Source organism: Solea senegalensis, linkage group LG2, assembly GCF_019176455.1.
Source record: "Solea senegalensis isolate Sse05_10M linkage group LG2, IFAPA_SoseM_1, whole genome shotgun sequence".
Classification (NCBI taxonomy): domain Eukaryota; kingdom Metazoa; phylum Chordata; class Actinopteri; order Pleuronectiformes; family Soleidae; genus Solea; species Solea senegalensis.
In genome coordinates, this window is record NC_058022.1 from 27,276,737 (window position 1) to 27,300,918 (window position 24,182).

Sequence of the window (24,182 nt, forward strand, 5' to 3'; positions counted from 1 at the left end):
ACTAACCAGAATGTATCTCAACTTTTGAGGAGAGGCTATGGTTGATGATGTGTGAAATGAGCCTGCTGTATTTCCCTCACTACAGTGAAGTATAAAACTCATATTGTTAACAAATGGAAATACTCAATATACACTATCTGTATGCTCTACATTATACTTGAGTATGTGTCATCTGCTTAAGGGATGATGTATAGCATGTAACCTCCACTTTTCTGATGTGATTCATTTTCTGGACAGAGGCTTTTATGGTTTTTTTTTCCCTCAATCAGAACAACCTCCATGAAGGGCAGATTATTATTATTCTATTCCTCACCATTTATACAATGTCTTTGTTCCAAGTGTCCATGAGTAAAGTGGAAATACTATCTGACCCTCTCTCCTTCTCCTCAATGGATGGAGCGCTGCTGCCAATGTCAGATGCCAGCATTGATAAAGCCAGAGGCAAGATGGCAACTGTCCACCCTGGAGCCTGCATTTTAAAACTGCTCCTGCCTGCAGCCTTCAGATGGGTACTAGCCTTTTGTTCAGTTTGTATCTTCTGCTTCCAAAGGTTTTTGTTCAGATAACATAATGACACTGTTTTATGATAGGAAAAAGTAAAGCAAAAAGTCGAAAACGCCAATATCTGAAATCCCAATTTGAATTTATCTCCTTCATTTGAGCTGAAGAAACTGTTTAAACTAACAACAAATGACGCCACCTAACACAGTCACACATGAGCCATATGGTAAACATCTTAAACACACCCTCCAGAAGTGTTTCACTGTTTCTAGCAATGTGAGATTGCAGATTCTTTATTGGTAAGGGTTACACCTGTGAACTCAGCCTTCAACAACCAGCACTGGTTATACACACACACATTTATTCATGTTTATTTAAATTTTTGTCAATTAACTCCTCAACATGTAGTTCAGTCGCAAAGGTAATACAATGCATTTTCAGAGCTTAAAAACACCAAATTACAGCAAGAATGCTATTGACTTCAATTCCCAGCATGCAAGATGTGCATTTACAATAAATGTGCATCCAAATTATGTAAAAAAAATAAAAAAAAAAGAATCTAAAAAGAATCCTACAGCTTCCTACCAAGTGCATCTATTTCGTCCAATTTCAGTAATCACTGATACTGCATTCAAGAAACCTTTTGAGGACTTAATAAAGTTATTGTGTCTCTTTTCTCTGGTGCTGCAACATCTACTTTTAAAACAGCAGCAGTTAAACTGTAACTATGAGCTTGTCCCCAACAGTTTTATACAGTTTCAGTCCTTTTTCACTCTTCATTCCCTACAAAGAAATCATCACTTTCTTTTTTCCTCATCTTCTCTAATTTTTGACTAATTCTCTCCAGTCACATGTGGGTCTGTAAATGCAGGGGAAGTAACCTTTAGTGTCGCTTAATGTTTGTCTGCCATATTCCTTTGTGGATGCGTGTATGGAGTGTGTATGTGCATTTGTAAGTTTACACGTGCATGTCATGCTATGCAGATTACAAATAACAAGATACTAAACCAAGAACAAACACAGCAACAAATATCAATTAAAAATCAAATTGAGAATAAAGACAAGGCCAAGACTACAAAGCTGAAAGCTTAACCTGAATTTAAAAATTTTCTATTGGACTAATTAGAGGAAACCATTTTAAAAGGGTTGTATGACTATGGATATGGGGTAAGATTAGGAATGAATCAAGATGAGATGCATAGTTCTAACATGTAAAAACACACGGAGGAAAAACATGGGAAGATATAAAGCATGCGTTCACCTGAGTGTTTTTTTTATATTTTTAACCCTCTATAGCAGCTTAATGTGAAGTGATTTTTCATCAAAGAAATTTTCCTGAAAAATGTCTAAACCTTAAGATGTGGAATTAAACGTGTTAAATAAATAACTTGTTTTCTGTGCCATGTTGTGTTACTTCATTTCAGGGTATAAAGTTTTATGGAAGTGACTCACACAGCTTTGAGTAATCAGCAGTGAGACGTGACAAATTAAACTGATTAGTTTTACCTTCAACATATATTGTTTTTAAATTTTTAGATGTGTTTGAGTGCCTTGTTCACCCCCCTCCCTCTTATCTCCTACTTGCAGGCTTAATTACAAGTGTGAGTCCATGTGGAGAACACAAGGTAGAAAGGTGGCGCACAGCAGACACTGCTGATTATTTTGTACTTCACTGCTTGTACACAACCCACTGGAAATGTTAGCAAAAGCCGAGATGATTAGGCATCAGAGACAGAGCTGAATTTATGCTGATAACACTGCCTCAGTTTTTAACATGGAACAAAGACCGGAGTGAACTAAGAGCCATCTCACCATAAACATCATCTTCGAGCCACCTTTGTTTTCTGTCATCTCACTTTGTGTCTGACGTTAATCAAAGCAATTCCGTGAGCTGAAATCAATTTGAAATTACCACCCTCTACATTACTCACTCACTCACACAATAGAACAATAATCAGCAACTACTTGGATAATCAGTTAATCAATTTCTGTGTTTCTTCGAATAAAAACAAGTTCTGTGAATTCCGCTCCTATGTGTGAATATATTCTCGACATCTTTGCTCCTCTCTGACACTTAAAAGAATACTTTTGGTTTGTGGACAAAACAAGACATTTAAGGACTTTGTCATTTTGAGGTCAACATTTATTTTTTATTTTTTTTACAAATTTCTGGACTAAACATTTGTTCTCTTGTTCGATGCTTGTGTCACTCACTGCTTTCCACCAACATTCAGATAAAAGACATGTCCTCTAATCTCTCTGCCCTCATTTCTCTCATTTATTCTTACTTGTCATGCTCTAATTTCATCCTGTTGTTTTAGCCTCCCTATTTTTTCAAAGATTCTTTTTCTTCCTTTCTTTCTAACTGCTGTTGAGGACAGTTGCAGGAAATTAAACTTATCTTTTGAATGGCTTTGCTGTCATTTTGGCACTTTCTGGCATGTTTTGTTTCAGCACTATGGACTAAATGTCACAAATGCCACCTTTTTAAACTTTACTTGGGCGAGCAGAAAACTGCAGACGCTGTAAAAACCTCAAATGACTCTTAACAATCCCACAACTTTCTTTGAACAGTTATTAATTACATGCTGTCACGAGCAATGTCCAAGAATGGGGCAGTGAAAATAATAGTGGGAGGCTTTGTCAACAAAAACGATGCACTCTCGTTGACAACCGATTATGGTAATTTGATGAAACTACATGCAGATTTCCTTTAATGTCCTGCAATCTCTGTATTGTAGGGTAAACTGGACATACACATTTAAATATATATATAATAACCAGGCTTCAGTAACAACTCACTATAAAGGAAAATTAGCGTTTGTATTTTACATCAATTGTTTTTAGGAGCTAAAAGACACTTTTTACGTGCAGAATTGTTCCCTCATTGTTTACAAAACAAGCACAGCTAAATTAGTCCGCAGATGTGTCTGATTAGTCTGAGCATCCGTCTGTGGGTGTGTGGTAACGACTGGATGTGGCCATCACTGTGTGTGGAGAGTGATAATCAAGGCTGTAGCAAACATGCTACAGCTTTTACCATTAGCAAGGAAAAAGCTTTACAACAACAACTTTCATGACCTGGCAACCTTGAAAATCAAGAGATAGAGCGATGTTCAAATACAAAGGATCTACTGTATTTACACGGGTGTGTAATATGTTTGTGAGGAGAACATGAGTCGAAAATGTCACACAATAAGGACATTTAATCCAGTTCTTCCTCTTTAAAGAGCTGTTTCCAAGATAAATTTAGCTGGTAAGGTTGTAAGGGGGTAAGGTTTTGGAACACAAATAAAAACTGTTTTAAATGTTTATATACCTCTTATTTAACTAGAGCTAGATATCTTTTCCCCCAGTAAGATAGCCCTTTTGCTATTGTTGTATTTTTTTGTATTGTTGGGTTTTGGACTCCAGGAAGAGTTTCTGTAACCCGGGTTGCAACTAATGGGGATCCGAACAAACAAAAATTATCATACATACGAAGAGGATAATAAAAGTCATCGGGTGAATATGAGCCAGTGTTGATTTGCTTTTCAACAGGACTTTACATCTGTGCACGTGCGCATACACACACATACTGTACACATACACATATATATATATATATATATACATATACATATACACATATATATATATATATACATATATATATGATATATATATATATATAGATATAGATATACACATATATATATATACACACACACACACACTGTACATATACAGATACATATATACACACATATACATACTGTATATACATACCTATATACACACATATACATATAGATATATATAAACATATATACATACAGTATATACACACACACATAGACATTAATTTCCGTGATCAATCAATACATCCAGCATGTGCTCTGCTCGTCCCCTCATCTCTTTCTCTGGCTTTGTGTTTCTGGATTTATGCCTGGTGGTACATCAATACCAGGCTTTAGTCATCAACCTGTTACCCATACCAATAATTTACCCCCCTTTTAAGTTTAATTCCCAGCCTTTAATCAGCATTACCAGCTGGTGTCAGACTTGTATGCCATATGTGGCGAGGGGTGAAATGAAGAGGACTCAAATGACAATCTTGTCAGGGTTTTTCTTTCTCACTTGTCTAAACTAAATAGGGATTATTCCTCTGCTTTAATAGCCGGTTCAATCAATAATCAACTATAAATAGAAAAATCATTAAAAAAGAGATTCCTGTTATGTCTGAAGATTAGTCCAGAAAGAGTCAATTGAGGTAAATCAGTTTGAAGCAAATAAAGTGAGCCATTACTCACCGTCCAAGAGTCAGGAATGCAAAAGCTGTTTTTCTTTAAAAACACAAGACTGTTTATTCCCTGTTATTAGTTATTCTAAAGTCCTCCATTGTGGAAATGCTCAGTTACCCCTAAGCTCACAAGTGAGTATTTAAATGACTGCCGCAATTTAAAAAAGCAGCTATTCTGTATCATGTACATCAAACCGTCCTCAAATTGTCAAGAAGGGAAACCTGTGGCTAAATCAATATAAATATTTGTAACTACAAATATAGTTATTTGTGCATTCAGTGGAGGCGTGCGTTTGAAAAGAAGTCAACCAAAGAAAATCCAGCTCGGCTGAAACTGTTCTTTTCAACCAACCATTCAGTTACAGAGGAAAGAAAATCTGTTTCACTGCTGTGTAGCCTTAAGAGCATAACTTGATTACCAAAAAGTATATTTTTGCAGGATATGGAAACATTTTAACATCAAAATATGCCACTTTTGATAATGTCACACTGACTGCCTAAAGCTGACTTAAAGTGCTGTTTTGCACTGTTGTTTACTTTTGGCCCAGTCTACATCTGAGGACGCTTTTATTCATTATGTTCCCACAATTTAGGTCAGCAACTTGGTCAAGTGTCAAATGCTGCTAATTTGAGACTGAACCGTTGACGGTAAAATGCTCAAGGACAGTGGACAGTTTTGTTTTTTTACCAGATTACTCAAAAGTGTAATACTAATGTCCCTGCTAGTTTCAGTTGGATTGGTTGAAAAGCCACATGTGACGCAACAATAAAGAGGAGAAGTGTGTTTTCTCATACGTTTTCCTGAACTTTACTGACTGTTACCCATGTTAACCTGCATTTCTGCAGCAAGGGCCTAACTTCTCAATATGATCTTTATGTGGGTGGCTTCCTACGCCTAGGATGATATGAAATCCAGCTTTGTCAAAATTAAAAATGATTTATTTAATATGTTTGCCTTTGCCTTCAGCACACGCCGTACAACTGGTGAGAAACACTTTGTGTGGGCAGCACCTGTTTTCCTAATCTGTTACAATAATTTGTCATGAAAAAGATTTATGTGGCTTCTATGTTTTGCAGTCATCTAAAGGGAAAATGTTGAGCTTCGACTAAATGTTTAAAACGACCTATAGTGTATGTATGTATCATTCTAATGCTATTTATCCTTGCACTGTTGAGTTAATGATCAATATTACAGCACTTGAATGTAATAGAATGGTTTTACTCATTTATCTATAATTAAACTCAAAATGGTTTTATACCAATACCCTTCAGGTTTCAATGTCCATACAATGTGCTATTACTGTGCCCCACCCCCTACAGTGAAGCTGAAAACAATAACAGTGAAATCTATGGATATGAATTTCCCCTCTGCTATGATCCTTTTTATTGTGACTCCATCTGTGGGCTACTAAAAATATTCACCCTTTGATTAAAGGTGGAGACATGGCACTATGGTTTTCATTATCACTTTAAAAAGAATTCTCTGACTGTGGAGGAGTAAAATTTATTATTAGATTATTTACCTATGCAGCCAGGCAGGGGAAGCAGCATATTAAATCTCCTGACTTTGATCAGGCACATTCAACAGGCAAATGCACTCTTGAATGGATTGTTGCTGAGGTAAAAGGGCTATGAGTCCTTCATAAATAACAACTACAAACTCTCTAGACTCGGCAAGGACAGCCACCCAATAAAACGTAAGTGATAGTGGTTTGATCAGAGTTGGAGGCCAAAATGTTTTTTTTGGCAGGGACGCGTTACCTAAAGTGGGCAGAGGAAAAGAGTTTATATTCATGGTATTTTAATTTCATTGTTTCTTCATCCCAAACTTTTCATAAGGGGACCCACTTCTTAAAGAAGACAAACTATCACCTCCCAAATTTATAACTCTGGACATATTATAACAAATTTGTATAATTTGTGCATTATACCATGTTTCTGACTATTTTATTGCCCATCTATATTATTTTGAAAAGATAAACCAGCCATTTCCAAGAGATATATGTCTGCTAATTGAATCACAGCCTTGTTTTATGAATGTTGTGTTCAATAAATATTAAGGAGAAAGTTTAAAAACATTTCTGCAAATTTATTTGGCGACTCATCTGAGGGTCCTGACTCAAGTCCTTAAAAAGTTTTCTGTTAACATGGTATTGTTTCATGAAATGTCTTCATCCATATAAAAACCCACCCAAATAACTCTAAACTCTGTACATATGCCAGGCGCTGCTACAGAAATACACCAAGACTTGACACACGCACATACAACATACATGCTGTGTACATGTGTACTTTTAAAAGCTTTCTTCAAATAAGTATACATTACAGCGTGTACAATCACAGAAAGAGAGACAAGACAAACTATGCCAGTGAGACTAAAGAAAGAAATTATCAAAGATATTATCATAAAGCACTGTATAAGAAGAGAAAACCAACAAGATTACAATAAAACGGCTCAATTTATAGGCTAATGCTTGTATTATTGTCTGTTTACATACACAGAAACGTGTAAATAAGACAGAATTGCTTTGAACTTGCATTCACAAACTGCCATACACTGAATTTGCTCGTTCTGCTGCAGATAGATCATGATCCTTTTATTCTGCTCGCTGTTCTCCTTCCAGCCATTATTAATCCATTTTAGAGTGAGAGAGGACATGATGACAGATGGGACAATTCTCGCACTCCTGTCTTCCCACTCTGATTGCAGTAACCCATCCATACTGCCCAGGGGGCCATATGTGCTCTACTCCTCCTTGAAGGAGTGCAGTGAAGGGGCATGGAGACACGCCAGCTCGCAGTTGCTCCGTTTCAATACACTGCCAAACAAGGGTTTTGTCACATTTCAAGACAATTAACACACAGTTTCTTCTACACTTGACACTTTGAGGTCATGCCCTGGTGTACTGTAAAACCACTATGTATCAGTATCGCTGTTTATTATCAAATGAGTAGGTTTGATATCTGAATCTATTGGCAAGAATCCGCAGCGATTCTGTCACATGAATGAAAAAGAGCTTTTAGGGACCATTTCCAGCAACTGGTGCCATTTTCTATTGACCTCAGTCATACACAGTCTTCAGAGCTTCCACAGAGCATTGCTTTTGAAGGGATTTTCCCTCAGGCTGGTTGTTATCTCTAATGTCCAATATCTGAGGCTGAAGTGAAAAGAGCGGAGAGAAAGTAAACAGGTGAATCCGGTCATTATTTCTTGTCAAATGCTCAGACAGTTTGAAAGGAAGTGAGGAGTAAACTAGAATTTCTGCCAATTTCTCTGTTGTAATGCAGTTTCAGTCTACACAATATTATTTTTCCCACTTCAAAAACATGTGCTTTCTGACATGAAAGGAATGTACGTAATGGATGTAGACTATAGGAAGTAGCAGTTACTCTGCTTTGGCCACCTAAAGCTAATCTCCCAAGACATTGTAAAAGTAGATAAACAGGGCACACGTCTTTAAAAACATATTTTACACACATCTGTATATTTTAGATTTAAGTTACCATTTCCTATGAATACTACATATATTGATCTGCAACCAATCAGTCAAAGCATTCAAAATGTATCTGACTGAAACCAAACAGCACCACGTATTGTTTTTGTTTATTTCTTTCTTTTAGGTATTTTTTTTTTATTTTGCATGTGACACGTTCACACTTCACCGGGGGAAACTGCACTCGCCCCTGCTTTGAAGTACAACTTCCAACCGTTAAACCAGAACAAAAAAAATGAGCCCGAGTGACTTTTCAGTCTCACTTCTTCCACAGTGATATGAACCAAACTATCCAGTCCACTGCTTACAACTGGCTCACATTTACTTTGCTTTGTCGAACATGTACTGCCTCTGGCATTTAAAGAAAAAATTAAATAACATATTGTAACAATACAACAAACAACATATAGTCTATTATTGAGGCTTCAATAATAATGACTGCTTTTTCAATGATATAACACAGTGAGCAAGGAGATGGTTATATATTTCTGGTCCAGATGGTGACAGTTATGTAAACGCAGTGTCCTAATTTGTCTCCTGCAAAATTTATATTTTGACAGCATGACAGCCATTTTGGGGGAGTTAGTGTCAACTGTCGGTAAAACTACCTAACCTGGAGTGAGATTCTGTTACACAACATTTTCTGATTCAAATTTAGAGAGTTTTAACTCTCAACATATTATGTATGTTTTAACAATTAGTGCGAGTTCATGGTGCAATGTTAAAAGCTCAGGTAAAGAGAAAAATACAACCAATACAAAAAAAATAAAATCTTTATGTTGGATTAAAATGAGCAATCCTAATCAGCTGCTTAAAATTCGAAGCCACACATTAACGATGAATCCGATGTCATGTTAAATGCTGTAATAAATGTTTTCTCATATATCTTGGTTGTGTTGACAAATAGATATTAAGACTGAAAATAGGCCTTGATGCTTTGTTCTACTCTTTTAAAATGTACTTGGACAGGAAATACAAATTGCCTCATTTTTAGGTGAACAACACCCCCTGCAAGTTTCAACAATTAATGCAATGTTTTTGATAAACTACCCTCTCTGAAATTGTTTGCTGGAGATGAGCTGAGCACAGAAAGTCCGTTGAATACTTTAAGTGGATACAATTACTCAGTGCCACAAAACACACTGATATTATAACAATTAAAGAACTGTACACTTCATGTTCTATTTACAAACTGTACAAAGTCATTGAACTTAACATTCACATGAGCTGCCACCGAATAAATGGTCCTGGAGGGGTGACAGGCATCTGACCTAATGATGGCCCTTATTCTCCCAAGCAGATGCAGAGAGTGCAATTACTGCTCACACAATTACTGCTCCTCACAGTGCACAGCAGGCCATCAAGCTCACATTGTGTCCAACACTTTTCTAAAAGAAAAAAAGTCTCTGGAGCTCAAAATGGGGAATGTCAAGCAGGAAAAAAAAAAAACATTGGATACAGAATTACTAAATGTAATTTTCATGTGTCAAACACGTTTTAACAAGGCATTTGCAGTAAAATATTTGCAGGACCAACAGATGTGAGGCTCCACATTGAAGAGTCCTGTACATTTAGAACATTTTAAGTTGAACATAAAACCCTATGTCAAATATAGCAGATGATGTTATCAAAAGATTATATATTATGTTATGGTTTCTATGGAATTAAAGTGTTGTAAAGATAATTTGTAATTTTTTGAAATTTCTATGCAAATAGGTAACATAATAAAATTAATTAAACTTTTTCTAATTGAAATCCTTCTGTTATTCAACATTGATTCAGGTATTTTTGAGGTTTTATGAGCAGAGTCTCAGGTGGAGAAAACTCTGGAGGAATGACGCTTTCCTCCTCGTATTATTAATCAAACCAACAATGCATCCAGAGGAAGCCACTGGCACAGAATGAGCTTTCTTGCCCCTCAACGACACTCTGCTGACCAATTTCCCTTCACTTGCTCTGACTCACCCAATTCTGAAGCAGCAGCACACTGACTTTATTAACTGCGGCACAAGCAGACAGGGACTCATAAAGCTGACGGCTGTGATAACTCGTCCCTACCTTGTCATGGCTCAGAGAGGAGGAGGGAACAAAGGTGTGATGGGGAAGGGCAGCGAGCCATCATCCCACACTGCACTCGGTGGGTTTTCCCACTGACACCCTGTCGCTCTAAATTTAAAGTAGGAGGGAAAGGCCCAGACAGTGACGGCTGATGGAGGGACGGAGACTCACACCGTGGCGAAACACCTCTTTGTTTACGTCCTGCTGTGCTGATGAGGAGTTTGTCGTCTTTTTTAGGAGCCGGGTTCAGTGTGAGTAGAGCCTTGCTACATTCTCACTTAATTCAATTCATTCGTAATTTTAAGTTCAACTCCACCCCTGGCAGGTTGTACTCAATTCCCTTGTAAGTCGCTTTGGATAAAAGCGTCTGCTAAATGACATGTACTGTAATGTAAGTTAAATTACCTTAAAAAGTGTTGATGACACATGATCTGTTATTCTCCAACAGGTAAGACCATTGATTTTGTTCCTGTTTAGATGAATATTCATAAAAATGTATGATTTGGTGAAAACTGTTGACTCACAGGTCAGTGGGTTTTGAATAGCTGAACAGTTCAAAAGGTCATCATTAGTGTATCAGCGGTGTTGATCATTTCTCTGTACGTTTTCTCGGGGATATTGTCGACCTGACACAAACTTATTGTTGTAAATCTCCCTGCAGCCACACACCACCACTCCTGCCCTGCTGCCATGAATATTAAAACAAGCATACAAACATACAACTCCGCTTCATACCATCTTGAATGTTATTGCTCGCCTGAAGACATGTTTAAATTATGCCTTTGTCTCAGTCTGGACAAATGCAACTTTGGATTTTTACATCTTCTATATTTCCAGTCATATGAGATGAGAAATGCCCAAAAGAAAAACCTACTGTGCTGTTGTTGTTTTTTCCACGGGGTTACTGGGGACACAGAAGTGAGGGGGTGTATCCACATGAATGCATCTCTGCTCAAAGACAGATGACACACCTCCAGACCTATCTGTTCATTTTACCTCCACAATCAAGATTCACGGCTCTATTTCCCATTGCCCTGTTTGCTGGAGGAGCTCCATTTTCTTCTGTGTTAAATGAATTAAACGGGCCAGCTGCCAACAGTACTGCTCATTCATTCATAGTAGATGTAGTGTGTGTCAGGTATGTAGTGTGAGACGATTGGAATGCATCACACACTGATTTTGTGTTAGATTTGGGTTTCATGACCTCTAATTTTAAGGGTCAAGTGCTAATATTATGATAATAGGAGATAATGTTAATACTGGCTGTGTGTTTTGTCACCAAACACATTAGATTGAAATGCCAGCACAGATTCTACACATGAACGCACAAAAACTTGCTGAAGAATGTCACTGATGATGAGCACAGTTGTTCTTCTAAATGAGCTGCGATAAGCGGTGTGAGCACAGTGAGCGGCCGAAGGTTCAACCCCAGCTCTGCATGACTGCTGCTGTCAATGGCGGCATACGGAGGACCGACGCTCGCCAGGTGGCTCTTACATCTGGACCATTAGCTCTCAGCCACTGCAATGACTCTCCACGCCACTGATGAAATAATATCATCAGGACCTGTAAGTGCTGACGGCCATCTTGCCCGTTGTATGTGAAGAGAGCGAGTTACGGCCATGATGCTTGCTTTATGATGTGTCATAAAGTGTTGATTTGGATCAAATTAATTTGGTAGTAGACATACATTTTACATTATTCAAAATCTACTGATTTAAAATATTTTAGATGTTTTTTTTCTTTTACATAACTAGAAATGAGTGGTGAACAATTAACCCATTTAAACTCAATTTCCAACAACAACATTTGCAAATCGCAAAGGCTGCAATCTAATTCTGCTATTTTTTTATTGTTCTATGTTGGAAACAATTCATGTCTTTGCATTTTTATCCTTGCATTGTAGTACAGAGTTAATATTTTTGATGTTATCTTGTGTTTATACGGCAATATATCTTTAATTTATCACAGAAGTTAGACTTCTGCATTTTGTACTATACTACATGTTATACTACAGCTTGGTTTCTGAAAGGTTGTTTTTGTGCATATGCATCACCATTTATGACATTAAAAGTGTTTAAATGTAATCAATTAAATTATGTAATGACATCAAATCAGTGTTTTTTGTCCATTGGCCAATGTATCATGGATATCAAACGACATTTATAGTTTAGTTACATTGGTTGCTTTGTTAATAAAATGTGAAACTAAGGTTGACTGTATCTTTTAAATCGATCACAAGCCAAGCAAATGGTTGATTATTGTATCTGTCCCTTTAGTAAGAAACATGTTTGTCCCATGCGCAGTGTGTCTCCCTGTCAGGTCACTGTAGTTAACAGGAACAAAGTGGTCAGGTCTTTGGCCTTTACTATCCAGTCTCCAGTCCCAGGACAAACCTCCAGCTCAAAAGCCATGCGTCTTGCCCCAAGCGCTGCACCAAGTGACATATTCTATCCATCAAAAAGCTGTACTTCAACATACGATGCGAAAAAGTGCTGTGGCTGCAAATTTTTCATGCATATGATATCCAGGGTAAAGCTCATCCACCTACGTTAAGCCAGGAGAGAGACGAGGAGAGGGAGGCGAGGAGGGGGGCTTTGAAGATGGATTACCAGATCACGTCATGAGAAAAGAGGCTGCTTTGAGCAAGCACCAATTTCAGAAGACGGCACTCAGAGAGAAGAGTGTGCAAGGAGAGGAATACAGATACTCAATTGGTATTAAGAGTTTATTTTCATGTCAACAGAAGAATACTGTGTATTAGTGCAGTTAAATGCTTTCACCCCAGAGCGATTCTTCGCGCTCATAAATAATCTTAAAAGTGGTAATCAGGCAAATGAATTTGGAAATTTGGAATGTTGTTTTAGCGATTGATTTCCTTGCAGCTGGGCAACATTTGGCATGTTAAAAATCTTCACTTCGGCACTACTTTATGACTGTAATTCTCTTGTGTGAAAAATGAAATCCATAATTCAACATTGAAAGGGGACGCAGGCCAGAAATGAAAGAAAATGGTAATGTGAAGATTGTTGAATTTAAATTTAATCTTTTTTCTTTTAAAATAAAAGTGGAAGATGATATGTGGAATTAGATGTGTGTCAATATTTTAAAACAAGACTTCTCACGAATCCAACAACACTTTTTAAGAAGCAAAAAAAATATTGATTTAATCATTCAAAAATATTGTATTTTATTGTTTGAAAATACACTTTTTCTTTGCGCTCCCACACTTGTTCTTTGCGCCATGGTTTTTTGTTTGCGTGGGGTGGGCCCTAGGAAGCTACCTGCTAATTGGCTACTGAGTTTTGGAGCCGGATGTCATCAAGGGTTTGAAGTATATCTAATGTTTATTAGGGATGCACCGATATGACTATTTCCACCGATACCGATATCCGATATTAATATTGCTGCTATGGCCGATAACCGATATCTACCGATATCGATATATGTTTTAAAAAAAGTTTCTGAGATGATAAAAGTTTGTACAGAATGAAAATCACGCAAGCTGAATTTTTGAATGTCTTCCTTTATTTTCAAAAGATGTTTTACCTCCAAATAACAAGGTCACATAAGACACAAGTAACCAACTACAAGTAAAGGTTTTTAGAAACCTTTACCACTTGTAGCAAGTGTGTACCTAAATTACAGTACAGTTTAACTCCCTCAACTCACTAAACTCCTGTGAGAAAGTTTGGATCATAAATTACAAACATGAACATAAATAAAAATAATACCCTGCCAAAGTTACTGTAACCGAGATAAGGGCGTCTATACTGGGTACGTAAATAAAGTCAACACCCCTTCCTTCCGGCAACAACAACCGCGCCACTTCCCTTCACAATAAAACTACACAACAGATATGAGAAACAATACCTGACAAGCTCTACTAAGAGCTGCCATAATAAAAAAAAAACATGTTAAAATACTTTATCAAACTTGCCAGTATTCATGGCAACCAGATATTTATTCAATTGCAAAACATCGGAAAAGTAGCGCCGACTTGGCAGGTTGTTGCGGGGTTCAATATGCGCTATCAACCGTCGGAACCCTCGGCTGGTCGTCAAGCGCAATCATTTCCATTACCTTGATCGTTATTGCCCTGGCCACTGTCTTCCTTTGGTCGAGTCCCAGCTGCGCTGCTTTCTTTTTGTCTGCCGCCTAATGTTACTAGCGTTAGCTTCCTGCCGTTGTTTGTGTACCGTTGGTGGCGGTTTTTCAAATGACATAATCAAATTTGTGGTATTGAATGACTTGACGCGGAACCCTCCGCGCATTACCTCGACTTTGCAAGTGTTGCATAATGCTTTTTGTGTATCTTCAATTGACACCCTGAAAAATCGCCCACACCGCTGACATTCTCTCTCCTCAACACACACACACACACACATCTTGTGCTGCGCTTGCGCCACTGACGCTGTCATATGCCCAAACAAATGCCGCATGGCCTCCCCTTCCCGACACACATGCAATTAGAATTATATAAACAGTTTTACTCATTGAACCGATGCCGATATGTTAAAAAATGACGAACATCGGCCGATAACAATATTAATGCCGATATATCGTGCATCCCTAATGTTTATCTAATATCTAATGTTTATATTCTGACAAATGTTAGATATTAACAATTATTTTGTCGGACATCGACGGGGAAAACGATTCCAAACCTGTGTCGACTTCTGGTCTATTGAGCTGTCGCTCCAAAACTCAACCTTTCAGAATCCAAGGTGACATTAAAAAAAAAAATGGAGGATAGTACAAAATGCCGAAGTCTAACTTCTGTGATAAACTAAAAATATATTGCCTTAATATAAGTGTTGTTTGATTCGTGAAAAGGGTTAAGGTGTTTATACAAAATTATTTCAAAGTAGTGATTTCTAACGGGTTGATATTCTGGTTGCACCTATATACAAGCACAAGTGGAGCCAAAAACAGTCTGGTTTATACATTTTGCCAGCTGAAACAGTAATATTGTTACTATAGCCTGTTCTTAGTAGCTAATTACAGCTTTCTGCAGACTACAACACGCTTCCTTTTACACAGATTGTAAATATCAGCATGAAATTATTCAATATCAAGGAGACTCCGATCTTCTTTCCTACTTGGGAACTGGGACTGCTTCTGTCATTGTCTCTCGAGAGGTCAAAAAGACTTTAAATCTGTCCAATTATCTTCTAGACTGATTAAACTGTGACAAAGAGGATAATTAGTCTGAAAAGAACAAGTAAAACTTAAATTAAATTAAATGTTTTTTGCCCTTAAATGACAAGGTCTTGCTGATGAAGTTGCTCCTAAATAAAGCACCAGGGTGATGAATACCTTCTCTTGCCAAAAGCTGCATTACAGTGCACCTAATTGTTTCACTTGCCTGGAAAAAAACTGCAGGCCTGCTCCCAGCAAAAGTGAATTAAATCCCCACAGAGGAATTATGGAAGGAAACTTCGAGGACCAGACACATGACCCCATTTACAATCCAAAGGCAGAGGTGGCATTATGATATAAACTCCCCGATACAAACAACAACATCTAGGTGAGCAGTTCTCACTCAGCTGTGTCATTTCACCTCAAGGACAGAATGTGGGAGAACAACAAATGAGGATGCAACAGCTCTGACTCCTTAGCTTCCACAAAACTGGCAGGATGACTTCTGTGTCCGTTGAAAACATGCCTTAACAATAGACAACTTTCCATGCATTTTCCTTGTGCAGGGTTGGTGTGCAAAAGGAGCAGTAAAGGCCACTTGAGTTAGCTTGATTCATTCAAAGCTGTAACTGGTTGTTTCAATGTGATAAACTGAACAACAGGGGGGGTGAAATGCTCACGTTTAATAATTTCTCCTGACCTAGAAAATCTCTTAACATAGGTAAGAAAGACAGCCATCACTTGGAACATTATGCTGCTGAAATAAATTCTTATCATATAACATACACAGTGAAGGGAAAAGGTTGAACGTCATAAAGAGATGTCCATTCAACAGCAAAAGAATCAGCCTTTTTAAACACTGACATTTTGTGTGTGTGTGTGTTTTTACAGATGTGATAAAACATGATCAAATTTGATGACGTGTATTGCTAAAATAATTTTAATTATGAAAGAGATCATTAAATGAGACAAAAGTGCCAGAGGCATGACACAATTATGTCAACCTGCAGCCACTATAATACTGCGTGTGAAGACATGGGTATAACCAGAAACCTGCTTTTAAATCAGTTCTTAAAACCAATTTTTACAGATCAGCCTTTATGTTGCCATCATTTTCTTTTTTTATCTGGGGTTTTAGTGTTTATATAGTGTTTTATTTTATACTTATTATCTTATTTGCTCATTTGTTTGATGTCTTCTTGTTGTTAGTGTTCTTTTTTTATTTTGTGATTTTTTTATATTGCTTGTTTCTATTTTTTACTTTGTCTGCAGGAAGCACATTGTACAGTTTTTAATTGCTTTATTGTAATAATAATAACAATAACCAAAATAATTATTATCATTATTATTATTATTATTATCACCCTGAGATAATGGACTCAAGGCCATGTTTCACACACGTGAGTGTTTTTTCATAAGATCTGAGCAGTGTTTCAATAAATGTGCTCATTTAAAATGATGTTATAAATAACCGTATGCGACCTTGGTCTGTCCTTATTCATGTGTCTTAGTACTTTCCTGGGTGTGATAACTGTTTGCCTTATTTTACATTTGGTTCTTTGCCCTTTTTGTCAAAAGGACAACAATGGAAACGTCAAAATTATTTTTTTTATTATTTTATATTTTTATGACCAAAAAGAGGTAGCACACTACAAAGAGAAGAAAGGACAAGTTGGAGGGATGTTGGAAGCTGACATCAACCTGGCAAGCAGGAGAAATAGCTGGACATGGACAATGTTTTCTAAAGTTCTCTCTGCCAGAACCCTGTGGTTTGTCTCTCGAGTCAGACAACTACTGCCAGCTCAGCAAGTCAAACCCCTGCAGCTCATTACAGCTCACTGGACCACGGTAGTTTGTCCACTGAGGAAGTATCCTGTAGCTCATCCCTTAAGCTTGGACCATTGTTTAAAAATGTCACCTAAAAATACACCTCAGCCTCTACAACGATGTACAGGACTGAATGCTGGGCCCTCATTGTGAGTCTTTTGGGAGTTCGATCACACCGTCTCCATCTCCCACATGAAGTAACTATTACATTAAAAACCCATGGGACGTTTAAGTAAGTATGGGACTCACCTAAGTCATGGAGCTTCCTCAGGTCAAGTGCTAAAACAGTAGAGCAGGAGTCGGCATCATTTCCACTTCCTGTGATGGATGAGAACTGAATTATTTCTAACAATGTCTCGAAGAGAAAAAGTTTCTTTCCTCCCACACGGAAATATTTTGCAGTCAGGCCTGCTGAAATTATTACATAACCAGCTGATCGCAAAAACACAATAATTTTGCATAACTGTCACAATTGCTCAAAGCAGCTTAAAAAAGCTGAAATGTCATGGTATATTTTCTCTAACACTTCATTCGCATCGTTTTTTAGTTTGACTAATTTTCACCACCATCATCTGGCTACTCTACTTCTGCTGTGGTTTAATAAAGCTTGACTTAACATTACTGCTGTAGGGGCATGCCAAATCACAAAGGAGTGACCTGCAACATGGAGAAATGGTAGTAAAGAAAATATGTTTTCATGAGTAGCTGTAATTATGGTTTATCAGAATGTGGCCCGTGCTAATTATTTCCTCTGCCAAGAAGCTTTTGTTTTCAGTTTGAGTTTTATGTTTTTTCCATGTTTGCACAAGGAGGAAATGATTACAAGTTTAGGTGGTGATAAAAATAAATTGAGAATAGTGGGAATAGTGTGCATTTTTTCAAGGCTTCAATGATAAATTGATTATTAATTGATGAATAAATCAATGAGAAAATAATAGATTAAATGATTATGAAATTTAGGAACGACCTAAAGGGCTGATATCAGTTGATTATAGACAGCGGGATGTTTATTTGTATATTAAAAGTCTTCTGTTCTTCATGAGTGATACAATTACAATTAAACTTTTGTACAACTATGCCATAAGGGGAACAGATAATTGAATCATCCACTGAGATTACTATTTGTTTGGAAAGGACTCATCAAATTTCATGATTGTGAAAGTAGTTAAACTCTCAATGTGAGAAGTCTCCTGCTGCACACTGAACATATGAGGTATGTGAGTCAAAAATAAACCCATCTACATGCATGTGAACACATTTTTTCATATTCATCTCACAGCAGAGCCTTATGGCAACTTGGCAATGGAGCTGAGCACAAGACAGACTAGGTCTGTCCCACTGTACACAGCAGATGTTGCTATGGCGGGACCTTTTATTTCTTTTTTTCCTCCAAAGTGTGATGTGCTGGACAGTTACTCTTTCATTATTTGTAAACAACGTTTACATTCAAATAGAATTTCCTGAAATAAAGCTTTTGAATCTGTAATTATATTTTTGTGATATGTGGGCTTATTTCAAAAGACTTTATGAAAAAAAAATACATCAACCTAATTATGGGACTCTAATTGATATGACTTTCTTAGCTGCTGGGAAATCCTTTGCTTTAACCTGAACTAGTGTTTGTCATTCTTTCTTTCTTTCTTTATTTTTTTATTTTTTTATGATTATTCATAGGTCAATTAAACTCATATATGTGCATCAAATTATAGATGACATTTTTACAACAGCCATTATGTTCCACATATAGTTATATTAGTTTGTTTTACAGGAGAGTGATTCCCAATGTGGTGGCCACAGACCCCCTTGTGGGACCACTCAGGAACTGCAAATAGGCTGTCAAAGGTTTTATCAAAATACATTATTAAGTTACAGGGTCCATTAAAATGATCATTTATGGACAGTTTAGGCAGTTTAATTTTAGTGCCTTCGATACACAAAGATGATTCAATGTTCGTATGTCAGCTAACGTCAATGTAAATAGGACAGTGTTGGCTGGATATTAATGCACAGATGATGCAAGATTGAAATATTTTCTTTTACTTTGTTTTGTATGATGGTGAGACCATAGAAAATATTCTTACATATAACATATGCTAGTTGATTTGTTACTTTATTGTTATAGTTGCCCAGTGGAGGCATGCAGCTGCTTAGTTGTCCCATCTCTTCTCTGAATTATAATTTTCAGCAGGATGTACACTGAGAGGTATAATGCTGCCCTACTGGCCAATAATTATGACTATTATTATACTGTTCTGAATGTATAACGCTAATATGCTATGCACATGAAAGCAGACACGTGTCATTCATGGAAAAAAAAAACATTTACAATAAACTCTTTCTATACTTATCTGTGGACGTTTCTGCGCCACAGAGAGCCATGATTAAAGTGATTGATGTCACCTGTGTTTACCTGCTGCATTCAGTATCAATCAGAGCTAATTAACCACACCTGCGTGTGCGTGGCCTGCTGCTTCAGCACGGCTATTATGGTGGAGTAGCACGAAAAATAAAGCTGGCTGCTCTGCGTATTCATACATAGCACATTATGTACACAATAAAATACAAAGGCAACCGGAAAGCAGCTTTACATTAAACATACAGGACACCTGCAGCTGTGCGTGTAACATATATTCCACAGTTAAACGTTTTAAAAAAACAAAACAATCCTCACCTGTTGCTAACGACAGCTAGCTCCGCTACTCCATCTTTTTCTGTTTTTTTTCTTCCTCCTCGATTTTTCCCCCAGGTTATTTCCGCTCCAACTACACACGTAGTGCAGTTTTGTTGACAATATCACCGGATTTTGTTTTACAATCAACGAGATAAACGTTGTTTCAGCTGTAATGGTAAAAAGTTGACAAACAGTTGACTCGTTCTGTGTCAACACTACTGTAGTAGTGACGCACGGGAGTCACACGGTTGAATTAATTAACCAATCAGCACCTCACAGGGGCTGTCCTTGTTTGTATCGGTCACGTTATCAATAAACAGAATAGGCCATTGTATTAAAATTAAATATATTGATTTAATTATCACAACATCATTACACTCTGACTTTAAATGAAGTTGTATAAAATAAATAACATGGCATGGTTCAACCTGCATAGAATTTTTATATTATATTATATTATATTATATCATATTATATTATATTATATTATATTATATGTAATAGTATTACATTTTATGTAGCTTTATCTCTAACATAAGCTGTTACTGTAAGATTTTAAGCCTTAAGGACAAAAACCAAAGGTTTTTTCTTTTTTTCTCATTTGAAATAAACTTCTCTTTTTGGCAAATGCTTTCATTCATTGCTTGGACGATTTGTGTATCTTGCCCCAGCAAATCATTCAAGGAAATAAAGATGATGACATTCATATGAAGGCTGTATATTTACTGGTAACAAAAGGAAGGCAAAAATAGAAATGTGATTTAATGGGGGGGGGGATTAAGCAAATTAGGCTCTCTAAATTGACCGTAGGTGTGAGTGTAAGAGTGAATTATTGTTTGACTCTATGTGGCCCTGCGATGGTGCTGCAAACTGTCCAGGGTCTACCCTGCCTATCGCCCTACGTCGGCTGAGATTGACACATTTGCCCCCGCAACCCTCATATGGAGGATAAAGTAGTAGAAGATGGATGGATGTTACAGATGTTCAGATATTTTTATAAGTCAAGACTCTTACAAGTCTTTAAAATTACACCCTGGGTGCTGGGATCCTGCGTCAGAGTCACTGCCGTTCAAAATAAAAGCAGCTTGAAGCCTGTAAACTCGGTCTCAGTAGAACTTATCTAATCAGGTTTGCTGTGTTTGTTTCTACAATGGTCTGAAAATGCAGCAGAGCAGCGGGACGTCATTTTGATTAAGGAGACGACCCTTCATCTGGAGGATGCTGTGACTGTGATCAGGCCCCCTGTGTTGAAAAAGCACCTGTCCCATTGTTGAGCATCTCTGAGCAGCACACACTGAGTGCCCACCTGCTGGAGGAGGATATGGGGGATTTCCATCAAGAGTCTACAAACATTTGTGAAATGAGCATGTACTCTGAAAGGTAGATGCAAATGTAACCCAAATTAAAAAATGGATTTCAATTAATTATCATCATCATTATGTTATCTGACTTCACAGCTCCATCTTTTACTCTCACACACTATTGTGTACCTGCATGATCAATTTTGACCAATAATTCCCAGAAATAACTCTCTATGTTGAATTTTAAACTGCAGATCTATTTATAATGTATAAATAGCGTGTATCTGATATTAATAAATTAATGATTAATCCTTATTTAATGTTTCAGACAGCAGGGGAAGCGCATTTTCTTAGCAGAAAATCCACACACACCGGGAGAACATGCAAACTCCATGCAGAAAGAGAGATTTCTAATCCCCAAAAAATCCAGTCATTCAGCAGTTTGACAGGATATACACTTGTTTTCTCCGCCCGCCCCTCTACTGCCGCTGCATACACACAAACAATCCCTCAGTTAGGTCTGATAGTTTTGCATGGCAGAGCCTTATATCAGCTTAGGGATGGAGAATACAAATAATGATGCACTGTTTATGTTCAAAGAACATTAACAACAACAAAAATCCCCAAAAACCCTATTCACTGCATCCAACTATAATTAATTGAAAGTATAAATAACCATGTTGAACCATCTGTCAATCTACTGCAATTATCAATACTGATTCAATATTAATTAGAAAATTTGGTACAAAAATCAGGGTGATCTGAGTAGAAAAGAGTGATGGTGGCTTGTTAATTCATAATCACCCTGAATTAATGATATAGTGAGACTAAAAGGAGCAGGGCATATGGAAAAGAGAGGGATGCAGATGCTCCCTGCAGCCTGGAGGGGTTTTGAGGAATGGGAGCAACCCAGTGCTGTTTCACACATGAACACGCTTTTATGCATGCCCATCAGCATAAACACACACACACACACAATCCCAACATGAGATCAGCTACGATAAGGAAATGGTTTTAGTTTCACAAAGCATTCAGACCACATCATTTCTTACAGTTTAAATCTTTGATGTTGACAGCCTAAAGGAGCTTAAATAATGAAGGAGAAATATTTACTCCTTCCATTCCTCTCGACCTTACGAAACATATCAATTCAATTAATCAAAAAAAGATGAATTCTTCAATCTTTCTTCTTCTTTTTTTTGATGATTTACATCAAGCTCTTTCTGCTTGAGCCACTCGCCTGTTCACTCTATATCTGTAAACTGGATCGCGGCGTGGTAAACAGGCATAGCAAGTATAGACCACAGCTGAAATGAAAACTGGCATCTCTAAGAATCCCTCAACGCCTCGGGTGAAAAGAAGAGGGCTTTCTTTTCCTTTGACCACAAGGATTATCTGGACAAGCCACATAGGAATCTCTGAGGATTCATTTCTCGCTTCGGAAAAGTCTGCACGTCCAATCTTCTGACGTACAATGGCGCCGAGGGACGCTGGAGTGGGTATCCAGAGTCTGCAGCTATCAACATGTACAGCTGGCATTAAAGAGGCGAGGGAAAAACCTCCAACCTATGAGAGTAAAACTGAGGATGCCTTGCTTATTTTGTGAAATTGAAAATGCAACCTCACAAAAATACAATAAGCAATTTGTTTACAAACTCAGATATGGATTGGGATTTGGTCTTTCTTGAGTGATTTGTCCTCAGCTGTTAGAAAACACAATCACAATCGGCAAGTCGGTTTTTCACATGAGCTATATAACCAGTGGTGATATGCAGTTACCACATATCACCACTAGGACACGCCAAAGCATCATTCTCATGCCTGACGCCATTATTTTTAAAAGATTCACTTAAATGCACCAAGTGCTTGGTTTGTTTGGTGCTTCTTTGTCCATGATGAAACCAGCATTTTAAAGATAACACAACTTACATAAAAGCGAGCAAAGGCATTTCCGTTTCCACCGGCATCAGGCCAGTCTGCCGGCATCAGGGCGTAAGATTCTGCGCCCCAGAGTTTTCTTATCTTTTGCACAGCAAGAGCGTGTCTGTGTGCGTGTCTCACTATGAGCAAAAGTATTGATGAAATGATTCATAAGCATCATCAACATTTCCCGGATGATTACCAGGATATTTTTGTGCCTAAACCTATACCCCCCGTTGCAACACCCCTGGTTTTAACCAACTCAGCTCACGTTGGCACACCTGTAAACTTCCAGTATATAACACATAACGCAGTGGTTCATTTCTGACTCTGCACGACTACCACTGAGCATGAAGTAGCTTGAAGTAATTAGCAAGCAGAAAAGTGCGTGAACAAGTGGAGGGCAGAGGCAGCCTCCCAGACTGAACTTCCTCTGAGCTTCATTTAGCTGCTATAGAGAGAGAATAATAGAGAGTAATTAGTGTGACTCCATATTTAAACACATAGTTTCAGCCCAGAGTGTCACAATCTAATCAGTTTTGATGAAACATGCTGTTGACTTGTCACACTTGCCCTGATTCAAGAGCAGCAGTGAGAAATTGCAATTGTACTGGTGCAATAGTGAGGACTGTCGCTGTAAGTGAAGTTGAAAGTGGAACTTTCATGTTAATCTGTGTCAATAAATGCATTTGTTTCAAATGTCTTTCCTCAATTAAATTATTAAAATAATTAATAACTAAATTAATAATTAAAAACATCTTAATCTTTCCCAAGGTTTTGCTATATGGTGCTGCGGTTTATTTTCTCTGGATACGGAAGGGATTGTTGATTGGGAGAATCTGACGAAAATTGTATTAGCTTAGTCACATTAAACTATTGGATATTTAGTCTGCATCAGTGGAGCAATGTGGCAAGTTCCCAATTTATTTGTCACATATGATATCACAGTAGTAGTTCCTGTCAGCAATTCCATACAATTTCACTTA

At 37.5% G+C, this 24,182-nt stretch overlaps 1 protein-coding gene across 1 annotated transcript in view; it reads right to left on the minus strand.

The window, feature by feature from the left end:
* LOC122765048 (interleukin-1 receptor accessory protein-like 1) overlaps positions 1 to 20,146 on the minus strand; it is a 238,644-nt gene extending 218,498 nt beyond the window's left edge. The window contains exons 1-2 of the mRNA XM_044019106.1: positions 19,976 to 20,146; positions 17,554 to 17,622 (exon numbers count right to left, since the gene is read on the minus strand). The gene's annotated coding sequence lies outside the window, so the exon portion shown is untranslated. The remainder of the gene's footprint in view (positions 1 to 17,553; positions 17,623 to 19,975) is intronic.
* Positions 20,147 to 24,182: the final 4,036 nt, after the last annotated feature.